The sequence below is a fragment of the Triticum dicoccoides genome, chromosome 3A, assembly GCF_002162155.2.
Source record: "Triticum dicoccoides isolate Atlit2015 ecotype Zavitan chromosome 3A, WEW_v2.0, whole genome shotgun sequence".
Lineage (NCBI taxonomy): Eukaryota > Viridiplantae > Streptophyta > Magnoliopsida > Poales > Poaceae > Triticum > Triticum dicoccoides.
In genome coordinates this window covers 542,363,131-542,388,297 of record NC_041384.1, presented here as the reverse complement: position 1 = coordinate 542,388,297, position 25,167 = coordinate 542,363,131, and positions in this window count along the sequence as shown.

The window sequence follows — 25,167 nt, the reverse complement described above, 5'->3', positions numbered from 1 at the left end:
GGCCGGACTATTGGACTATGAAGATACAAGATTGAAGACTTCGAATCGTGTCCGGATGGGACTCTACTTGGCGTGGAAGGCAAGCTAGGCAATATGGATATGTATATCTCCTCCTTTGTAACCGACCTTGTGTAACCCTAGCCCCCTCCGGTGTCTATATAAACCGGAGGGTTTTAGTCCGTAGGACAACATACAATCATACCATAGGCTAGCTTCTAGGGTTTAGCCTCTTCGATCTCGTGGTAGATCAACTCTTGTAATACCCATATCATCAACAATAAATCAAGCAGGACGTAGGGTTTTACTTCCATCAAGAGGGCCCGAACCTGGGTAAAACATCGTGTCCCCTGCCTCCTATTACCATCCACCTTAGACGCACAGTTCGGGACCCCCTACCCGAGATCCGCTGGTTTTGACACCGACAACAACCCTAGCAGAAAACAGCTCGAAACAAAAGCAGGAGATATTTGCGTGGTATTGTGGTCAAAACCTTCGGGAGATTATATAATGAATTTTTGCCGACCGAAAGAAATATCATGCAAGAAAACGGAGTCCGGAGAGCACATGAGGTGCCCACGAGGTAGGGGGCGTGCCCAAGCGGTAGGGCATGCCCTCCACCCTCGTGGATGCCTCGTGTCCTTCCCGGACTGCTTCTTATTTTCCTATTTTCTTAAATATTCCAAAACGGAGAAAAATTGCTTTTAGAACTGTTTTGGAGTCGGTTTACTTACCGTACCTCATACTTATTCCTTTTGGGAGTCTGAAACATTTTGGAAAGTGTCCCTTATGTATTCCTCTGGGGTTACGGTTTCAATAACATTAGTTTCAACATTTATAGGATTACCTGAGATATAATGTTTGATTCTTTGACCGTTCACCACCCTCGGATTTGTGCCTTCGAAGTTGTTGATTTTTATGGCACCGAAACGATAGACCTCCTCGATAATGTAAGGACCTTCCCATTTAGAGAGGAGTTTTCCTGCAAAAAAAACTTAAACGAGAGTTGTATAACAATACATAATCACCTACATTAAACTCACGTTTTTGTATCCTTTTGACATGCCATCTTTTACTTTTTCTTTAAACAGTTTGTCATTTTCATAGGCATGTTTTCTCCATTCATCAAGTGAGCTAATGTCAAATATCCTCTTCTCACCGGCAAGTTTGAAATCATAATTGATCTCTTTAATGGCCCAATATGCCTTATGTTCTAGTTCGAGAGGTAAGTGAAATGCTTTTCCATAAACCATTTTATACGGAGACATACCCATAGGATTTTTATATGCAGTTCTATAAGCCCATAATGCATCATCAAGATTCTTGGACCAATACTTTCTAGATCTATTAACAGTCTTTTGCAAAATTAACTTAAGCTCTCTATTACTCAGTTCTACTTCACCTCTAGACTGTGGATGATAAGGAGATGCAATTCTATGATTAACATCATACTTAGCAAGCATTTTATGAAAGACACCATGAATAAAATGTGAACCACCATCAGTCATTAAATATCTAGGGACTCCAAACCTCGAAAAAATAACTTCTTTAAGCATCTTAATATAGGTGTTATGATCAACACTACTAGTTGGAATAGCTTCCACCCACTTAGTAACGTAATCAACAAGAACTAAAATATGTGTATACCCATTAGAGGAAGGAAAAGGTCCCATATAATCAAAATCCCAAACATCAAATGGTTCAATAACAAGTGAATAATTCATAGGCATTTCTTAACGTCTACTAATATTACCAATTCTTTGACATTCATCACAAGGCAAAACAAACTTACGAGCATCCTTAAAGAGAGTAGGCTAGTAAAAACCGGATTGCAATACCTTATGTGCAGTTCTATCTCCAGCATGGTGTCCTCCATAAGCCTCAGAGTGACACTTGCATAGGATCTGTTCCTGTTCATGCTTAGGTACACAACGTCTAATGACACTGTGGGAGTCCTGGATTAGGGGGTCTCCGGACAGCTGGACTATCTCCATTGGCCGGACTGTTAGACTATGAAGATACAAGATTGAAGACTTCGTCTCGTGTCCGGATGGGACTCTACTTGGCATGGAAGGCAAGCTAGGCAATACGTATATGGATATCTCCTCCTTTGTAACCGACCTTGTGTAACCCTAACCCTCTCCGGTGTCTATATAAACCGATGGGTTTTAGTCCGTAGTACAACAATCACAACATACAATCATACCATAGGCTAGCTTCTAGGGTTTAGCCTCTCCGATCTCGTGGTCGATCTACTCTTGTAACACCCATATCATCAATATTAATCAAGCAGGACGTAGGGTTTTACCTCCATCAAGAGGGCCCGAACCTGGGTAAAACTTTGTGTCCCTTGCCTCCTGTTACCATCCGGCCTAGACGCACAGTTCGGGAACCCCTACTCGAGATCCGCCGGTTTTGACACCGACATTGGTGCTTTCATTGAGAGTTCCTCTATGTCGTCGCCGTTAGGCTTGATGGCTCCTTCTATCATCGATAGCGATGTGGTCCAGGGTGAGACTTTTCTCCCCGGACAGATCTTCACATTCGGCGGCTTTGCACCGCAGGCTAATTCGCTTGGCCATCTGGAGCAGATTGAAAGCTACGCCCCTGGCCATCAGGTCAGATTTGGAAGTTTGAATTACACGGCCAACATCCATGGGGACTTGATCTTCGATGGATTCGAGCCACAACCGGGCGCGCCGCACTGTCGCCGGACGGTACCCCAGAGGTCATGCCCGCATCAGCTCCGACCCTTAGCTCGGAGCCAACTATGCCAATCGAGGACGGGTGGCTAGACACCGCCTCAGGGGCTGCAGTCTCGACGGCGACCGAGCCAAACACCAGCATAATCCTCTGCACAGCCCGTGACTCCAAGGTGCCGGACTCTCTTCCGGACCCCGAACCACCTGCGCCCCTGCCAATCGAATCCGATTGGGCGCCAATCATGGAATTCACCGCCGTGGATATCTTTCAGCACTCGCCCTTCGGCGACATTCTGAATTCACTAAGGTCTCTCTCTTTGTCAGGAGAGCCTTGGCCGGATTATGGCCAACAGGATTGAGATGCAGACGATGAAGAAATTTGACGCCCACCCACCACCCACTTAATAGCCACTGTCGATGACTCAACCGACATGCTCAACTTCGACTCTGCAGACATCGACGGTATGGAAAATGATGCGGGAGGCAAAGAGGAACCACCGCCCACAGGGCGCGGGACGTCCACTTCATCATATGACGTATACATGGTGGACACACCAAAAGAAGATGATGACGAGGAATGGAAGGACGCACCGAAGGCTTGTTCCCTTGAGAAGTAGTCAAAGCGGCGGCGCAAGCGCCGCCCCAAATCCCGCCTCGCCAGAAATAACGATCACACAGACCCAGCGTTGGAGCAGGGCAAACCACTGCCGGACCACGGCAATACGGAGAATCAAACCGAACAAACCAATTCTGTCAAAGATAATAGTCCGGACGACACAACGCCGGACAGGCACCCGAAGCAGCAGAATGCCCATCAAAGGCTTGTTGCCACTGCGAGGAGTCTGAAAAAGCAGAAGCAAAGGCTCAAGGCTGCGCAGGACACACTCCAAATCAGATGGAGTAAAGTACTCAACACAGCAGCGAAGTACGGTGACAATCGCCCCACCAAGAGCTACCCAAAGCGGAAGTTGCTACCTGAATTCGATGAGGAGGCCTCGGACCCCTCACAACCAAAAATCAAAACAGCCACCTGGCCGGATAGACGACCTCACGGCCAACATAGAGCGGCAAACAATGCCACTCACAAGACAATACGCGATCCACGCAAGGGCTTGCACCAAAAGGATAGCGCAACCAGATCCATCTATGGACCACGCAAGCGCGCCCCAGCATACGATATAACACAACAAACATCCGAACAACGCGGTACACCCAGATACAGGGGTGCCGCACACCCCCTATGTTTCACCGATGAAATGCTGGATCATGAATTTCCAGAGGGATTCAAACCTGTAATTATAGAGGCATACGACGGAACAATAGACCCTGGGGTCTGGATCGAGGACTATATCCTCCATATCCATATGGCTCGAGGAGATGATCTCCATGCCATCAAGTACTTACCACTCAAACTCAAAGGGCCAGCCCGTCACTGGCTTAAAGGCCTCCCCGAAAACTCCATTGGAAGCTGGGCAGAGATCGAAGACGCTTTTCGGGCAAACTTTCAAGGGACTTATGTCCGACCTCCGGACGCGGATGATTTGAGTCATATAGCTCAACAGCCCAGAGAGTCAGCCTGAAAGCTTTGGAACAGGTTTCTTACTAAAAAGAACCAAATTGTCGACTATCCGGACGCTGAAGCCTTGGCAACTTTTAAGCACAACGTCCGTGACGAATGGTTTGCCCGACACCTCAGCCAAGAAAAACCGAGAACAATGGCAGCATTAACAAGCCTCATGACCCGCTTTTGCGCGGGTGAGGACAGCTGGCTAGCCTGATGCAGCACCAGCGACCCCAGTACATCTGAAGTTAGAGATGAAAACAGGAAATCACGGTGCAACAATAACAAACGCCAGAATAAAGGAGACAACATGAAGAGCACGGCAGTAAATGCCGGATTCAAAAGCTCTCGGCCAGGTCAGCAAAAGCCGCCCTCTAAAGGCGCCAGAGACGAACTGTCCAACCTAAACAAAATTCTGGACCAAATATGTCAGGTCCATAGCACCCCTGGCAAACCAGCCAATCATACCCACAGAGAATGTTGGGTCTTCAAGCAATCCGGCAAGCTCAACGCCGTACACAAGGGGGAGGATACACCAAGCGAAGATGAGGATGAGCCTCTCCAGGAAGACACTGGGGAACAAAAGAAATTTCCGCCAGAAGTCAAAACAGTAAACGTGTTACACGTGATCAATGGAAGAAACAAAACAACACTCCCAGGAAAATACGCCCGAAGGCCTATCACCATGGAGTCCTACCACTGGTCGTCTCAACCAATCACTTTCGACCATCGTGACTACTCAGCAAGTATCCGGCGTGCAGGATGGGCTGCCCTGGTATTAGACCCAATAATTGACGGATACCACTTCACACGAGTCTTGATGGACGGTGGCAGCAGTCTAAATCTGATATACCAGGATACAATCCGCGAAATGGGGATAGACCCAACAAAAATTTGCCACATCAATATTACCTTTAAAGGAGTAACGCCAGGCCCGGGGGCTCATTGCACGGGCTCCCTGCTACTAAAAGTTATATTCGGCTTCCCCGATAACTTCCTCAGCGAACACTTAACCTTCCACATCGGTCCGTTCCAAAGTAGCTATCAAGCACTACTCGGACGCGAAGCTTTCACTCGCTTTAATGCAATACCACACTACGCTTCCCTCACACTCAAGATGCCCGGTCCACGTGGCATCATTACAGTGAACGGAAGTATTAAGCGATCTTTCCGCGCCGAAGAGCGTGTGGCTGCCCTGGCAGCCGCACACTAAAAACGGCCTCACCAACTAAAGCACTTATCATGTCTTCACGACCTCGGACACGGTTGGACGAGTCCGGTGCAGCTATATGCAATTTATATCGGATCAATGATCACACCCCTCTTACAAATACAAGGGGCTCAACGTGCGCAAACAAGTGGCAATTCTTACTCACCTTGAATTATACATGGTTTCTTTTAAAAAACTATCTTTTTGCACGACAGCTTTTTCACCTAAGCTCCTCTCTTTTACAGATAATCATCGTGCTACACTCGTCCAGGATACGGCACAACGGAGACACAGGCGCAGACGTGCAGCAGGGACCCGCTCCAAGGATTCTTTTTAGATTAAGACCCTGTGTAAACCTTTTTTACTGTCTCCCGTTGATACACATCCACCGAATTCTCAGCACAGTTGAGAAGGATGCTGATGTCTTGGCATGTGGCCACGTCAGAATAATGCACGTACCTGGACACAAGGGGCTTCTTACAAGCGGCACTATTTCGGCCTGGTTTATACCATAAAGACCGAATACCTTAGGGAGTGTTCGGCGTCGCGAGTTTGGCCTTATATGCATCAGCTCGGAATCATTGTCTTTGGTCAAATGTTGGGTTTGCCCGGCTCCTGTGTTTTGGTGCCTTACGTTCCGCTTTACCGGCTAAGGTAGCACCAGGAGAACTACTGCGATTGTGCCCTGGTTCATCCGGATGAGCACCTCAGTAGAGAAAGCCAAAAACTGACTGTCATGATATAGCGTGAGACTGGTCAACCACTCGATGACCTATCAGAATGTTAGAATTCCTCCGCCTTAACAAAGGGCCGTTTTCAGGCCAGGCATGTACGCACCCTGCGATCGGGAGAAGTGTGGAGCCACCAGGGGCTATCTAGTAGCCCCACTGTCAAACTCCTATGGCTTAGTGAAAGTGTTAAAACATTATAGTTTGGTTGCCTCGCTCGCTGCGCTATCACCTCCTTATTAGGACCAAGACATTGGGTTAAGTGTGAACACGCGTTTTTTGCGAGCACCTCCGCATTATATGCGTGGGGGTTGAAGCCGACGGCTGCAATCTTTCAGGTTATACACATGTATACATAAACGGCTGCACAAGAGGTATCATACTACTTTCAGGCAAAAGTATAAGCATAGCCTTATAAAAACTTCATAAAAGCATTGTGTTTACAATGAGAATACATATCACTCAAACATAACATTCTTCGAGCACTGGGCCTCTATCAAACGAGCACCCTCGAGAACCTCCTCGAAATAATGCTCGGCTGCCACTCTGCCTATGGCCGAACCCTGCGCCGCGACTACGGAAGCGTCCATCTCCGCCCAGTATGTTTTAACACGGGCAAGGGCCATCCGCGAGCCTTCTATGCACGCCGACCTCTTCATCGCATTAATGCGCGGCACCGCACCAAGGAACTACTGCACTAAGCTGAAATAGCTGTCCGGCTTTTGCTTCTCTGGCCACAGCTGATCCACAACAGCCCTCATGGCGAGTCCGGACAACCGATTCAGTTCGGCCCATTCGGCTAGCTGGTCAGTCAATGAAAGCGGATGCTCTGGAACATTGAATTGCGACCAGAATAGCTTGTCCACTTCACGATCTGTCTGACCTTGGAAGTACTTGGCAGCATCGGCAGCACTCACCGCCAAATTCATATACGCATCTGCCGAACTCCACAGCCGATCCAGAGGGGCATACCGTGGATCTCCAAACTTCCTCCGTAACATGAAGGGTTTCCCAGCCGCAATATCCCCGGCTTCCCGTAGCTCCTCCTTCTTTGCTCTCATAGCAGAACGGGTGTCCTTCTCCGCCGTCGTGGCCTTCTCAAGGTCCGTTGCCTTTGCTCGGTTTTCCTTTTCAAGGACCCGGCAACGGTCGGCAGTGTCTTTTAATTCCACGGCCATCTTGGCCATCTTCTCTTGGCTCTCGCAATGTGCGACCTTCTCGGCCTTCAACTCTTCGGCCGCCTTCAAAGCAGCGACATTACTAATCCTCGCTTGTTCCTTGGCTCGGGCAAGTTCTGCCCGCAAGGCTTCCACAGAGGCAGCTCCATCTGCAGTCACAACATATTAAAGATACTGGCATTATGCTGCTCTTACTATATGGTGTTCACCAGATAATAACACTTACCCCGTGCCTCGTCAAGCCTCTTGTTAACAAGCTCGAGGTCGGCGTCTGCCACATTCAGTTGCCATTTTAATTTGGCAAACTCACTAGTCCGGCTAGCCACTGGAGCCTCCACCACCTGCACATAAGGGCAGTCTGGTTATTGCCTGAGAATTTGATCCTCTGTTCACCGCCGTTCTCGATGGCAACCACAGTCTCAGGGGATACTATCTACACAGGGCACACCTAACACGTGCAGTACTATCACATATTATCTTACGTACCTCAAAGCCTGTCAGTAGACTCATAAAGGCTTCATGTAATCCGCTTTCGGCGGACGAGATTCTCTCCATCACCGTACCCATCAGCACACGGTGTTCTTCTGAGATGGCCGCTCGCCCCACCAACTCCCTTAGAACGTCCGGACCGCACACCGGACGATGCCGGACTCTTTTGTCTGCTCTCCTCGGGAGCCGGACGCTGGGGACTTCGGGGGTCTATGGGATTATCTTCTGGCCTCATCGGATTCGGAGAGGCCCTCCGTGACGACACTTCGGGGTCGCCCGCTTCTGGAGCGGAGGAGTCCGGGGGAGGCCTTTCGCTCTCCATCATCTCTGGAAGAAGATCCCCCGAAGACGAGCTCATCTGAGAGGGGCTAAGGCCCAAACTGCAAGATATATGCGGTGGTTATTTTCTCAGAAGAAAGATAGCATACCTTAAAGTATTTTGGGATCACTTACGACTCATTGGAGGGCAGATCCCCTCGAGGACTGTGTGCGGCAGGAGCACCCCCCCAAGGCGGGACCTTCTGTGGGAGATCTCTTCTCCCGTTTGGAGGCTTCGGCTTCCGAATCCTCGGAAGCAGTCCTTTTCCTCCCCCGGTTGTCCTCCTTCATGGAGATGCTCATTCCCTCGGTTGGAACGAGCAGCGACGGAGGCTCGCGTCCGCCCGTATTATCCCCCCGGTATCTTCTTTCAAGGGCTCCGGGCAAGGTGCGACCTCGAGCATCTTTTCCAATACTGGATTTTCCAAACCCTCAGGGAGGGGGGCCAAACACTGAATCATCTTCGCCTTCGTTAGCCAGTCCTGGTCAAAAAGCGAAACTCTCAGAAACAACTTCGAAAAAAGGACAGTGTGTTCGGCCAGAGGATTTCTTACTTGTTCGGCGGCGCGGTTACTGCTCAGGCCCACGTCCTTGGTAATATCCGGACACTCCACTTGAGATCCGAAGAATGACTTGTACATCTCCTCGTGCGTCAGGCCGAGGAAACTTTGAATGGCACGCGGTCCCTCTGGGTTGAACTCCCATAAGCGAAGGGGCCGGCGTCTGCAAGGCGAGACTTGACGAACCAGCATAACTTGTATTACCACAGCCAAATTAAAATCTCCCTCGAAGAGATCTCGAATGCGGCTTTGCAATATAGGCACGTCCTTGGCTGGACCCCAGCTCAGGCCTCTGCTAACCCATGACATCAGTTGTGGTGGGGGGCCCGAGCGGAAAGCGGGGGCAGCCGCCCACTTGGCACTTCAGGGAGCCGTGACGTAGAACCACTCCCGTTGCCATAATTCGTACACCTTTGAAAAGGAACCTTCCAGCCATGGAGCTCCTGCCATCTTGCCTATTGATGCACCTCCGCACGCTGCCTGTTGCCCCTCGATCATCTTCGGCTTTACTTCAAAGGTCTTGAGCCACAGGCCGAAGTGAGGGGTAACACGGAGGAAGGCCTCACACACGACAATAAATGTCGAGATGTCGAGAAAGGAGTACGGAGCTAGATCGTGAAAATCTAGCCCGTAATAGAACATCAAACCCCTGACGAAAGGATCCAGAGTGAGGCCTAGACCTCGGAGGAAGTGGGAGACGAACACAACATTCTCGTTGGGTTCGGGAGTAGGGGCGACCTGCCCTCGAGCAGGCAGCCGATGCGAAACCTCGGCGGTCAGGTATCTAGCCTCCCTCAACTTCTTAATGTCCTCTTCCGTAACGGAGGAGGGCATCCATCGGCTGTAGTGACCCGACCTCAGACGGTCAAGCCTCTGTGTATCTGTGCCATCCCTGGATCGGTATGTTGGCACACACAGTACATCAGTGTATATATCAAAGTGCAATCACATGTATAAATAACGTAAAACAGATATATACCTCATAAGTCTCAGCGGAAACAAACAATCAGGTGTGGAGTCCCATCAACGCCATCGGCAGGTTGAGTGTAGACCGTAACCCTGTACCGTACTCTTACTCGTCAGAAGGAACATATCTGCAACATGAGACATTGCAGCCGTGTAGGTCAGTACATTGAATGTACCGGCAAGATCACAATATGAGGAAAGCAGATGATAAAACTATTCTATATGCAATATGGCTTTGTGGCTCTGTGTCTGATGTTTTTGCGTAAAACCTGGTTTTATTTTCCCTACAACAAAGGAATATCAGGAGTCTGTACTATGGAGTTTTCTGTCAGGACATGGTTCCGCCAACCGATGTCTCATAGCCCAAATCATCATAAGTTGCCCACAATTAAGTTATCAGTCCGGTGTTGAGAGTTCCGAGATAGATCCAAGTCCAGAGGCTCAAATTGTCCGTAACCGGGGACACAGCTAATCGATTAGGTTTTAACCCTCTGCAGAGGTTTGTACACTTTACCCGCAAGATTCGATCCCTCTTTTGTGTTCTCGCACTTCAGGGTGTTTGAGAACAAGATGACCGAAACATGGTCTTCCGAAGAGTTCCTCTGACCACTGTCCGGTGCTCATCCAATCCTACCGTAGTTCTACATCTGCTAGCACCGTCCCAGCCAGAGTCACCACTAAGGTCAACCAAGCCAGAGCCCATAGTGACTTGCGGTTGCACAGGTAAGCTTCCGGGCATGAAGTATTCTTCCGTCTCTTTGAGCCTGGGTGAAGATTTCCGCAAGATGTCATGGTGCTTCTCCATGCATTCCGCCCAACCACTGGTTTCTCCAGGGTGCCCGTCAACCGTCCTTCACCCAGTAGTGTGTATTGAATTCTTGTCTCGAGTCTCAAAAATCTTGAGGAGTCCTGAAGATGCAGTCCTTGCCGGTGCCATCATGAAGTTGTCGCCATTGACGTAGAGTCCTCCTTCTTCACACCACTCTCATGCACCCATACCAAAACCCGTCTACTATAGCGTAGCATTAAAAATATATAACGTCCCGGGTTTGGTAACAGGGAGATGGTTCCTACCTCATGCATTCTACTCAACTACAAGATTCAATAACACTACTGGAGAGACTGTTAAAAGGGTGATACTACATGCAAATAAACATAGGTATGGAAAACATGGTCAAAGTGAACTTGCCTGGCCAGTTGGTGAAGATATTATCGCTCTTAAAAACTTGATAAACTAGTCGTCACTCTCCGATGAAATCTATACAAGCAAGCATAGTATTCACATAAGCAATCATTCTAGCACTCAATCATAACAATCAAAATAACAACGAAATCGAAATAGGTTCGAAGGTAAAAACCAAAGAAAACTCCAAATCACTCAAATAAACTTATAGGGCTAATCTACACCACAACAACTCTACCTAACAACAAGTAAAAATCCTAAAACAAAAAATACTTAACACGAGGTAAAAATAATTATTCGCTATGTAACATAAAGTATTTTTCCTATAATAAAATTCTAACAGTACCTAGAACCTCTAACACTATTCCTATTGCTAGCAACTAGTCATACAACAAACAACACCTAGAACCTCAAGAATAGTAAGTCTAATAAATCCTTGAAATTACCTACTGTTAACCAATAGAATATATGACACACCGGGGAAAACTAGCAAAAGAAACTAATTAAAACTAATTAATAATAATTAAACTACAAACAGTACTAAAAACAGAGTAAACAATACTGTTTACAATAAAAAGCTAATCTAACTAACTCACTAACATGCAAACTAAACACTACTGCGTAGCTAGTCTAATAAGTAACCAGTATCAAAAAGAATCGGTCAAAAACAATATTCCTAACTCAAAATAGCTCAAATCTAGTGATTTGAGAAAATTCATAGAAACACAAATTTAAACTGCTCAAATGTGAAATAAAATTGAACTAACAGAAATTTCATAAAATTTTTGATCCAAGGCAGTTGGAATCACTCAAAAATACCTCGTAGATAATTAACTATGGATTTTACAAGATTGAAACTATTCTGTTTTAAAAACAGAACGAAAAAAATAGTATGTCGGGATTTACTGTAGCAGTTCCGGTGATGGGGTCCTGGTGGAGCTCCGGCGACGTCCTCCGGTGGCCCTCTGGCGTCGGGGAAGGGACGGTCGGGGGTGGAAGAGCGGGGCGGAGCAGCTGGTGGCGGCGGTGGGTGGCGGGGAGGGCCGGCGGTGGGTGGGGCGGAGCAAATGGCGGCGGCGGCTCCGGCGAACTCCGGCGGGGTGGCTCGGCAACGTGGGGCGAGGAGAGGAGGGACTAGGTGGGGTAATGGATGCGCGATGTGGCTATTTATAGGGGGAGGAGGTCGTCTTGGAGGAGGGGGCGAGGGATTTCGCGAATCCCGCGATTCCGACGATGCTCCGGCGGTGGTTGTAGATCGTGAGTATCTTGTCTGGAGGAAGGAGATGATTCGGTTCGGATCGGGCCGGATTTGGCCCAAAACAATACCTTCCCCTTTTTTTGAATAACCCGCGAAGAAAAATCATTTTAGAAAATAAAATGAAAACAAAATATAGGAGTATTATATATCAAAATGATCAGAAAAATAAGCCCAATTTAATGGGATATTTTCCAGGGGAAAATAAAATACTTTTTGAAAAGTCATTTTTTGAAATTCAAACAAAAATCAAAATGAATTTCAAACTCTATGGAAAATGTATTCCAACATTTTTGGGGTGTCATGTTGCTCCCTCTCAACACTTTTTTTAAAGTGTTCTTTGTCAGAAAAGTTTTTGAATAAAACTCAAATGCCACTCTGAGTTAAAATAAATAAATTAAATGACAACTTCAAAATGAATTTTTTCTTTACTTCCCACTCTCTTTCATTGAAGAAATCATGAGGATCATTGGGTGGCATGAAGTTTGAAATATTTCCAAATTCAAATATTTTCAAACAAATTTTTTTTGGAAAGTCCTTTTTATTTCCTCTCAACAAAACTTCAAAAGTTTAAAATTCTAATAAATTTCACTCAATCAATCACTCAACAATCAATCAACAATCATATATTTTAATTATTATAACATTCCAAAATTTATAATTTTGGGATGTTACATCGGCCTTGAAGGCTGGATCCGGACATGATTGATGATCCGGAGCACCTAACCTGGGCTTTGGGTGTTAGAACTCGAGGCGGAGGAAGGGTTCGATTGAGCACGAGAGAGAAAAAGCAAAAACCTCGTCCCTTTATAAAGAGGGTGAATATCAAGCGTCCTCTCCGTAGCAGTTTAGGACTTACCTATAATCTAGGAGTCCTAGACACGGTTGGGTTACCCACGACCGCATTAACGAGAATCCCGTAATTGGGGGAACACGATCTCCGCTTCGGCAAGACGTGTCACAAAACCGCCTTGCGTTATGTGTGGAGCTGGTTAAAAGAAACGGTTCGAATAATCACCGGGCCGTGACGTAATGTCATGCTGCCAAAACAAGCCAGCAAATTAGACCTACGAAAACGCTATTCTTTCTGCGGTGGGATGTGGAACTTATTTTGCAGGGTCGGACACTATCCTCGTATTCAACTTCTTTTGTCATGTATTCGGAGAAGGAACCCGCCTTGCAATGCCGAAGACAATACTGCGTGCCGGACTCGTCGTCATTGAAGCCCGGTTCAGGAGCTACTGTGGGAGTCCTGGATTAGGGGGTCTCCGGACAGCCGGACTATCTCCATTGGCCGGACTGTTAGACTATGAAGATACAAGATTGAAGACTTCGTCTCGTGTCCGGATGGGACTCTACTTGGCGTGGAAGGCGAGCTAGGCAATACGTATATGGATATCTCCTCCTTTATAACCGACCTTGTGTAACCCTAACCCTCTCCGGTGTCTATATAAACCGAAGGGTTTTAGTCCGTAGGACAACAATCACAACATACAATTATACCATAGGCTAGCTTCTAGGGTTTAGCCTCTCTGATCCTGTGGTAGATCTACTCTTGTAACACCCATATAATCAATATTAATCAAGCAGGACGTAGGGTTTTACCTCCATCAAGAGGGCCCGAACCTGGGTAAAACTTCGTGTCCCTTGCCTCCTGTTACCATCCGCCTTAGATGCACAGTTCGGGACCCCCTACCCGAGATCTGCCGGTTTTGACACCGACAGACACCATCTACTCCTTTATAAAGGTGTGGGTCATACGAAAAGTAATGTCTTAAATCATAGAAGAACTTTTTCTTTTGCTGGTATGTGAAACTAGGTGGTATAAACTTAGCAACAATATAGTTAGCATAATCAGCATACCATGGAGCAGTATGAGAGGCATTTATGACAACTAATTGTTCATTAGGAAAGCTATCATCAATAGGTAGTGGGTCATCAAGAACATTCTCTAACCTAGACAAGTTGTCTGCAACGGGGTTCTCAGCTCCCCTTCTATCAATAATATGCAAATAAAATTCTTGTAGCAAGAGAACCCATCTAATAAGTCTACGTTTAGCATCTTTCTTTTCCATAAGATATTTAATAGCAGCATGATCAGTGTGAACAGTTACTTTAGAATCAACTATATAAGGTCTGAATTTATCACATGCAAATACAACTGCTAAAAATTCTTTTTTAGTAGTAGCATAATTTCTCTGAGCACTGTCTAGAGTTTTACTAGCATATTGGATAACATTTAATTTCTTATCAACTCTTTGTACTAGAACAAACCCTACAACATAATCACTAGCATCACACATAATTTCAAGTGGTAAATTCCAATCAGGAGGCTGAACAATAGGTGCAGAAATCAAAGCTTTCTTAAGTATTTCAAATGCTTCTACACAATCATCATCAAAGACAAATGGAACATCTTTTTGTAAGAGATTAGTCAGAGCCTAGAAATTTTAGAGAAGTCCTTAATGAACCTCCTATAAAAACCGGCATGACCAAGGAAACTTCTTATACCTTTAATGTCCTTAGGACATGGCATCTTTTCAATAGCATCAACCTTAGCTTTATCAACTTCAATACCTCTTTCAGAAATTTTATGCCCCAAGGCAATACCTTCATTAACCATAAAGTGGCACTTCTCCCAATTCAAGACAAGATTAGTTTCTACACATCTCTGCAAAACTCGATCAAGGTTGCTTAAGCAATCATCAAAAGAAGTTCCATATATGGAGAAATCATCCATAAAAACCTCAACAATCTTTTCACAAAAGTCAGAGAATATAACAGTCATACATCTTTGAAAGGTAGCAGGTGCATTGCATAAACCAAAAGGCATACGTCTATAAGCAAAGGTACCAAAAGGGCAAGTAAAAGTTGTCTTTTCTTGATCCTCTTTTGACACATGTATTTGAGAGAAACCAGAATAACCATCTAGAAAGAAAAAATGTGTATATTTGGATAATCTTTCTAGCATTTGATCAATAAAAGGTAATGGGCAATGATCCTTTTTAGTAGATTTATTTAATTTGCGTAAATCAATTACCATTCTATAACCTGTAACAATTCTTTGTGGGATCAATTCATCTTTATCATTAGGAACAACAGTAATACATCCCTTATTAGGGACACAATGGACATGACTTACCCACTGACTATCAGCAACGGGATAAAGTGTAAATGCCTCCAGAAGCTTTAGTATTTCTTTTCTTACCACTTCTTTCATCTTAGGCTTTAACCGTCGTTGGTGATCAACAACCGGTTTCGCGTATTTCTCCAATTTTATTTTGTGCTGGCATAGAGTGGGACTAATGCCCTTAAGATTATCAAGAGTATATCCAATAGCAGCACAATGCTTCTTCAGAGTTTTCAATAATTTCTTTTCTTCATGCTCTTAAAGGTTAGCACTAATAATAATAGGATATATCTCTTTCTCATCAAGATAAGCATATTTAAGAGTATCAGGTAAAGGTTTAAGCTCAAACACGGGATCACCCTTCGGTGGAGGAGGATCCCCTAGAATTTCAATAGGCAAGTTGTGTTTCAAAATAGGTCCCTGTTTAAAGAATACTTCATCTATTTCCCTTCTTTCATTCATAAACATATCATTCTCATGGTCTAGCAAATACTGTTCTAAAGGATCATTAGGAGGCACGACAATAGAAGTAAGACCAATAATTTCATCCTTACCAGGCAATTCTTTATCATGGGGTTGTCTATGAAACTTAGCAAAATTAAACTCATGAGACATATCCCCCAAACCAATAGTAACAACATCCTTATTGCAATCTATCTTAGCATTAACAGTATTCAAGAAGGGTCTACCAAATATAATGGGACAAAAGTCATCTTGTGGGGAGCCAAGAACAAGAAAATCAGCAGGATATTTAACTTTCCCACACAAGACTTCAACATCCCTAACAATCCCAACTGGTGAAATAGTGTCTCTATTGGCAAGCTTAATTGTAACATCAATTTCCTCTATCTCAGGAGGTGCAATATCATGCACAATTTATTTATATAAGGAATGAGGTATTGCACTTGCACTAGCACCCATATCACATAATGTAACATCCCAAATTTTCAATTTGGAATGTTACACTACAGGAATCAGCTATTTTGCCGTCTGCCACGGCGGACGGCAAAGGCATGAACGGCGGACGGCAAAGGCCTTTCCCGTCAGCCGCGGACGGCAAAAGGCTCCGGCAAAGTAGGCTACGGTAAACAGCTACTTTGCCGTCCGCTTCCTGGTGGCTGACGGCAAAGGCCCTTTGCCGTCTGCGGCGAACGACAAAGAAAGCGGACGGCAATAATTGCGTTGTCAGTCCGTTAAGTGGCTAACGGTAGGCCTTTGCCGTCCGCTGCTGACGGCAAAATTTCTAGTGTCTTTGCCATCCGCCGTATGATGTCATCTACACGTCACTACATGGCAGGTTCTTTGCCATCTGCCACTGATGTCAAAGTGCAGGTTCTTTGCCGTCTACCACTGATGGCAAAGTCTTTGCCGTCTGCCACTGTAGGCAAACTGACCAAATGGGTCAGCTCCCAGGAAGCACAGCTGGATGCCATGTGTCTTCTTTGCCGTCCGCGGCAGACGGCAACGAGCCCGTTGCCATCGGTGGCAGACGGCAAAGAGCCTGCATATTGGCTCTTTTATCTGTTTTTTATTAAATCCAACAATTTTCATCACAAATATATATGACATATATAGATATATTTCAAAAGGCCATTATAGAGCAAACATATAAGATATCCAACACATAACTTCATCATCCAAGCATATATATTACATGCATAGTTCCATCATACATAACAAGTTCAACATAGAGGCATCCAACCATATATATTACAATAGTTTCATCCAACGATACATGCATAGTTCAACGATACAAAAGAAACAGAGAAAGGGATAAGGAGCACTCCATCTATGCAAGCTTTCGTCAAGTGAATGAAATCTGCAAAATGAAAAATAAGAAAGTTAGAACAAGAAGAGTAGAACAAGAAGAAGAGTAGAACAAGAAGAAGACTAGAACAAGAAGAGTAGAACAAGAAGAAGACTAGAACAAGAAGAGTATGTCATTTATGAGCTAACTTACGTGAAATGGATCATATATGAGCTAACTAAGTTGAAATGGGTCGTTTATGAGCTAGCTAAGGTGAAATGGATCATTTATGAGCTAACTTAGTTGAAATGGGTCGTTTATGAGCTAACTAAGGTCAAATGGATCGTTTTTGAGGTAACTAAGGTGAAATGGATCGTTTTTAGCTAACTTAGGTGAAATGGATCATTTATGAGCTAACTTAGTTGAAATGGATCGTTTTTGAGCTAACTTAGGTGAAATGGATCATTTATAAGCTAATTTAGTTGAAATGGATCTTTTTGAGCTAACTTAGGTGAAATGGATCATTTAAGAGCTAATTTAGGTAGCTAACTTGGTGAAATGGATCGTTTATGAGCTAAATTAGTTGAAATGGATCGTTTATGAGATAACCTAGGTAAGATGGGTCATTTTGGAGTTAACCTAGGTGAAATGGGTCATTTTAAAGCTAACGTAGGTAAAATGGATCATTTAGGAGCTAATCTAGGTAAAATGGGTCATTTTTGAGCTAACTTGGATGAACTGGATCATTTATAAGCTAACCTAGGTAAAATGGGTCATTTTAGAGCTAACTTAGGTAAAATGGATCATCTATGAGCTAACTAAGATAATTATGCAATTTTTGACATAAGTAAGCTAAGTACAGATCGTTTTAGAGCTAACTTAGGTAAAATGGATTGTTTTGGAGGTCAGTAAGCTTATTAAGTCATTTTGGAGGAGAAGAAGCTAAGTCTAGGTCATTATGGTAAGCATTGGAGGAAATAAAGCTAAGTCTAGGTCTTTATGCATGTGTTAAGCAAAACACTAGATAAACTTACCAAGATCCAGGAGGTGTAGGAGCGGGGTGGCTCGTGTCGGTAGCTGGAGAAGGATCGTGCAATGCTTGTCTGGAGTGACGCTGCACCAAAGATCATTTCCAATGTCTTGTTAGCATGATGAGACTCAAATGTTAAGACTAGCAAGTAATGTCCATTCAAATAAAACTCACCGTGGTCCCAGGAGCAATCACTGGCATCGGCGGAGCGGTCTGACCTGTCTTCTCGCACACAGACTGCACATTTGGTTTTGACGACTCAGTCATACTAGTTAGTAATGAGACAAACACTACATGAATGTTTTGGCTAATCTGCAGAAGAAACTTACCACAAGGAGCTCATACATGGCCCTTGCCTGCATGTCATTCCGTGCCCTCTCCTCCTCCATCATCTTTGTCGTTCTCTCCTCCAACTCCCGCTGCCTCTCCGCCGCCTCCGCCAGAAGTTTCTCCGTTCTATCTCTCTCACTCTGTATAGCAGCCTGCAACACCACTCACATGACCATTTGTAATCATTGATGGAAGCGCACACAATGTAATGGAGAAAGATAACTGAGTACGTATCACTAACCTTGATGGCGAGTTGCACTGACCGTTCACGAGGCCTTATCTCAGGAGCGGAGCTCAACTGGCGCGCCTTGATCTCCGGGAGAGTGCTAGGACAATGGATAAGTCCATCTCCAATGGCTATGAAGCCATGGGATCTCCCGCCACCAGATATCATCACCAGCTCTGGATCAATGGGACCCTGGCTCGGGTTAAAGTCCTCCCCTTTCCTCGCCTTCCCCTCATCTCTATATCTCACGAGCTTGTTGTGGGAGGAGATGTTGGTGAAGTTGTTTGCATCATCGAGGTCAGACTGAGAGAAAGCCTTGACTTTCTTGAAAGAGGCAGTGTGGGCCATGGCATACAGGTCGTACACCTCTGGCACCTTATCCGCCTTATTGTAGCGTGCTTGAAAGAGAGAAACAATGAAAATTAGTAATTAAAGGGCTCAAGCTAGCATGATGAATGAATTGCATGAATCATGAAGCAAACCACATACCCAGTTGCGCCCGAACTGATATAAGTTGGAGCTGCCTTGATGGTGTGGCACACCTTCCATTTGGGCACGTTTGTCCTTGGCCTCGTTGTGGAGGGCTAGCCATTGTTTTGAGCACCACTCATCGACCAACACCTCCCAACAATCCATCCGATCCGCACACCATCTTGGAGGCGCCTAAGTTAGCAAATAGAAACTTGAGCGCTACGGCTAAGAATTACTAAATGAAGGAACTTAAGTAGAGAAGGCCTTAAGAATTACCTTCATGTACTGCTCCTTACTCATGAACTTATCACGGCACGCCGGCTTGGTCTTCTTGATACCACGCAAGGCGTAGTAGTCTCGAACAACCTGCACCCGAGCCTCGTGCCGTAAGTTCTGGAGTAGGCGCTTGCAGACGTTCTCGATAACATGTGCCGCGTCCTCCTCGTATCCCTCCTCACACCTGTAGAATGTCTGCAATCAAATGAGACAATATTGATTAGTACAATTATAACTAGCTAGTTAAAGATTTTTAAATGTGTAAAGGAGAAATTACCCAGAACTTTCTGATCACCATGTCTGCCCTTGTGTCGCACACGACACCGTCGATAATCTCATCCGGCGGGGCCGGGGCAGCCACGTAGTGCTCCCAACTCAATCCAAGCTCTGGAAGCCGACCCTCACCAGGCAACATGACAAACCCCGGGAAGTTTTGCCGGCAAAGAACTCCAAGGACGGAGTTGGGCCGGCGGACACTATGATGGTGGTCCCAACCCCTGCAGCATGACAAGGCCAACGCATTAGTTATTTGAAGAAAAGTGAATGCAGAAGGTACAAAAATATTAAATGCACTTACGTACCTCTCCCCATCAGGGAAAATCAACCACCTCTGCTCGGGGGTCACCGGCACGGACGGGAGCCGTGTAGCACCACGCTGGTAGACGTTGCCCCCCCCTCCTCCCCCTCCTCATCAGTCGGCTCCCCGCCATCATCAGCATGGCCACTCGGCTCCCCGCCATGCTCAGGCTGACCCGACCAGGTACCCCATCCAGACATGTGCTCCTCCGGGGTCTCGTGGGCCGAAGGCCCGTCGACCCGAGGCTCGTGGGCCGAAGACTCATGGACCGAAGTCCGTGCAGCCTCCTCCTCAGACGAGTCCACCCTAGCAGTCACGTGCTCGGGTGAAACAGCTGGGGGCAGTGGCGAGGAAGGCGCCGTAAGAGTCACCCTACCTCCTCTCCCGCGACCACGTGCTCCACCTCCTCTCGTCTTCTTACCTCGTCCCCTGCTGGGCACCGCGGTCGACGAAGAAGGGCCCGGTGGTGTCGCCATACTGTCCAGCAACGCTCGGCGGAGAGGTGCGTGTGGAATGGAAGACCTCGCACCACGCGCCGACGAAGAAGGGGCCTCGACGCGCTCTCGACCAGCGCCCACCATCTTTCAACACCTGCCATGACAAAGAATAAACGAAATTAGTACAACATAAAAAAAGTACCGACATGAATAATAATATGTATATCACTTAAGTGTATCATCATCAAGTACAACGTAAAAAAATTGAATACCTGACACTACTAATAATCTCGATCAGTATCATCAATAAATGCATAATCATCATCATCACTATAATCAATGATGGGCTCATAGGGTTCATTGGCATCAACATGTGCAAGGCCACCTTGACGTAATCGGTCAAGCATTGACAGGTCATCCGCAGCAGTAACCTCTTCTTGTTCCAGCTCTTCTTGTTCCTCCTCTGGGGTGATGTCGGATTCATTGTCGCTGTCTACTTCAATGTTTTGGGGTGAAGTATAGCGGTTCTTGAAACGCTTTTTGGAAAGACGTGTCTCTTGGAAGAATTCTCCTTCATATGTGTCTGGGTTAATGTGAGGTTCATAATCCTCTTCCTTTGGGGGAGAAAGTCTAGCACGTGGCGGCACTTCATAAACGACATCCCAACCTTTCAGATTTGGATTAGTTTGGCAGGCCCACGGTAGATAGAATACTTGGGTCGCCTGTTGAGCCATAATATAGACATCAGGAACATCTAAATGAGTGATTTGGTTGATTTCAACTCGCCCTATATGTTCATGAGTCCTTCTAGTCTCCTTCGGCTGAAACCAATAACATTTGAAGACTACGACATTCGGTAGGTTTTCACCATAGAACAGAAGTTCATAAATTGCTTCAACTCTCCCATAATACTCGGTACCTCCTTCGCCGATAGCAGATACACAACAATTTGTAGACTTTCGGTCGGCCATAGATAGCTCTTTGCCATAGGTACGAAAGCGATACCCGTTGATGTCGTACTTGTCAAATGAACGGACCTTATAGTCAAAACCATTAGCGACTTGTCTCAATTCGGCGTCCATAGACTCTGAATTAGCCTACAAGTTTAATATGAAAGGATTGTTGCATTATGCACAAATTAGCAAATGAAATGAAATTGTCTAATAGAAATTACCATTTGTTTGAACCAAGAGATGAAACCGGGATAGCCACCTCCTTGCTTTGCGAGAAGCTCATACTCTTCGACGGAATCCTTTTGGATCTCTGCTCCATACGAGAATATGGCGACGTATCAACTGTATGACATATCCAGGAATAAGAGTAGTTCAAAGGAAATAGAAGTTGCGAAACAATGTACCGAGAACTTACTCGATGTACGGCCGCACTTCTATCAGGTTGTTGAAGATATACAATGAAATGGTCCGCCATTCTTCGTTATCCAAAGATACTGGATGTGAAACACTAGCTGGTGCGAGATTCCCTTTGAATAGGCTGAGGTTGGATCCACCCTTTTTAGGCTCATCAGCATTGTACTGAAGCTTCGGATTATGCAAATGACGATTTTTGGCTTCGTAGTGCGCTGTTACGAAGTTTGCCGCCTCCTCTGTGATGAATGCCTTAGCCATCGATGCTTCAATTCTATGTTTATTTTTACATTTTTCTCGAAGCGTCTTCTGCATCCTCTTAGTTGGGTAGCACCAACGATTTTGCACGGGCCCCCCCAATCTTGCCTCGGTCGGGAGATGCAAAATCAAATGCTGCATTGGATTAAAGAAGCCCGGTGGAAAGATCTTCTCTAACTTGCAGATCAACTCTGGCGCCAACTCTTCCATTTCTTCTAGCATGCCAGGCGATAGTTCTTTTGCACAAAGAACACGGAAGAAATAGCTGAGTTCTGCCAGTACTAGCCATTCATCCTCAGGGATGAAGCCACGCAACATCACCGGCATTACCCGCTCAATCCATATGTGCCAATCATGACTCTTGAGACCAAATATCTTCAGTTTATCAAGATTCTCTCCCCTCTTTAGATTCGCTGCATACCCATCGGGGAACATCAACTGCTGTTGCACCCACAAGAGAATTTCCCTCATAGCTGGCCTTCCAAGATTGAACCATGCCTTTGGCTTCGTCCAGTTCTGCTTTCCTTTCGGTTCTTTCATGTTTTGTAACGGCCTATCACATAGCGCCTCCAGATCGACTCTAGCCTTAGTATTATCCTTTGACTTCCCATCTATGCCGAACAATGTACCAAAAAGTGCCTCGGCGATATTCTTCTCAGTGTGCATCATGTTGATGTTGTGTGGGCAAAGGAGGTCTTTGAAGTAAGGCAGATCTCATAAGCATGTTTTGTGAGTCCACGCGTGCTTAGTATTATACCCCTTGAAGTACCCTGGACGTTGTGGATCTGGCTCAAGAGTGTTTAACTGATCCAGGGTCTGTTGGCCTGTCAATGCAGGTGGTGCAGAGTTTTTGACAACTCTACCCCTGATGAAGTTCTTCTTGTCTTTCCTGTACTTATGGCGAGGATCCAGGAACTGTCTATGCATGTCGAAGCAAGAAAACTTGCGACCGGCCTGAAGCCAACGAAACTCAAGAGCTCCCTTGCATGTGGGGCACGGGAACCTTCCATGCACACACCAGCCAATGAATAGCGCATACGCCGGCAAGTCATGCATCGAGTACATGTACTAGACACGCATTATGAAGTTCCATTTGCTAAAGGCATCGTATGTCTTGAACCCATTATCCCAGGCTTCTTGCAATTCGTCCTTAAGCGGCTGCATGTACACATTCATATTTTTGCCCGGATAGTTGGGTCCTGGAATTATCAACGTCAGGAAAATGTTCTTTCTTTGCATAATCTGTCCGGGGGGGAGATTGAGTGGAAAGACAAATATGGGCCAACAACTGTATTGGGCTGCCGTCATACCAAACACACTGAACCCATCCGTGCTGATGCCGACTCGAGGATGCCTCGGATCTGCCGCTTTGTCAGCATGTAATTCATCAAACTTTTTCCACGCAACACCATCCGATGTGTGTACCATCATCAGATTCCCATCTGCATCTAGTTCGGTTCTTTTGCTTGTTTTGTGCCATGTCATCTGTCTGGCCGTCTCTTCGACCATGAAAAGACGTTGAAGTCTTGGTACGATTGGCATATACCGAAGAACACTAACGGGGATTTTGGTCTGTGTCTTCTCACCCATACCGTTGTCTACCACAATATACCTGGAAGACTTGCAAATGGGACAATAGTTCAAGTCCGCATAGTCAAGCCTAAATAAGGCACATCCTTTCTCACATGCATGTATCTTCTCATAGGGCATCTTCAGTGCATGGAGGATTTTGTCCGACTAGTACAGGTTTGCAGGCATTACATGGCCTTTGGGTAGAAAGCGTCCAAATACTGTCATAATTGCGTCATAGCATGCTCTGCCCAAGTTGAACTGAGCCTTCAGAGCCATTACTTGTGAGATGGCATCCAACTGACAAAGCTCAGTGTGCTCGTGGAGCGAACGTTTCGAAGACTCCAACATTTCATTGAAGGCCTTTGCAGATTCCTCCATCTCCTCGTCCGAATCCCGAGCATCATCATAGCCTTGCACCATGTTTTCCATCCCGGTACCATGCTCGTCGGTGCGACGACGATCCACCTCAGCTCGGTCACGTTGGGCAGACTCACCATGAAATGTCCACACCGTATAATCGGGCGTAAAACCACTCTTCTGCAGGTGTTTGCCCATTTCAGCCTCTGTCTTCTTTTCCCAATTGCCGCACCGGGAACAGGGGCACCAGGTTTTCTTTTGGCGATTTGCATATGCGGCTTGCACAAACCCCTTAGTCTTTGTGAACCATTCAGCGCTCCATTTGTTCTGACCAGTGTGACCGGTATACATCCACGTACGGTCACTCATTTTGACTTTCAGAGCTACTGGGCACACAACAATTATATATGTAATTCACCATGTATATATTCATCAGTTGATCTACTTTGTCAATTTTATTACGTCCATGCAACCTACACTCTAATAGGTAATGATAGGTCCTAATCCCACCCGTGTATGTGTAGATTGGGTTCATTTTCCCATGCTATGCTCCGGATCCGACGCAAAATTTTGGCAGCACCTCCCCGCTGTTCTCCTGATACACGTCTCTGCAATAAATAGAGAGGATGTGTACCCGGAGAACAACAGGGGAGGCACTGATGAAATATATGCGTCAGATCCGGAGCAAAGCATATGGAAAAACAAACCCAATCTACACATACTCGGGCTGTCCATGGATAGCGTTGGACAATTCGAAAGAATCAAGGTTATAAATATGCAAATGCATGCATATTTATAACTATGACGCTTTCGAATGGGAGACACATATTGGTTACGCATACTGATGATTCAAGACACATATATAGCTAGCTATCAAGTTTCATCGGAATAGATCAAATAATTAATGGGGGAGGAGGACTTGTCATTTGTGCTCACCCACGAACGAAGGGGAAGAGCTCGTCAAACGCACAGCGAGGTCGTCGAACACCAAACCTCGCAGCGATGAAACAACTGCACATTTAAAACTACACGATCAACACAATTATATATGATGTTTTTCATAACAAAATCGAAAAATATATGACCTAACTAATAATTCACAAATATATGACCCCGTCGGCCTCTGGAAGGCCAAAGAACACCTTTTCGGGAGGTGTCGGTGGTCGGGGTGTCCTGTCGGTGTCGGGGTGCCGTGTCGGGGTCGGGGTGCTGTTTCGGGGTCGGGGGGTCGGGGTGTCGTGTCGA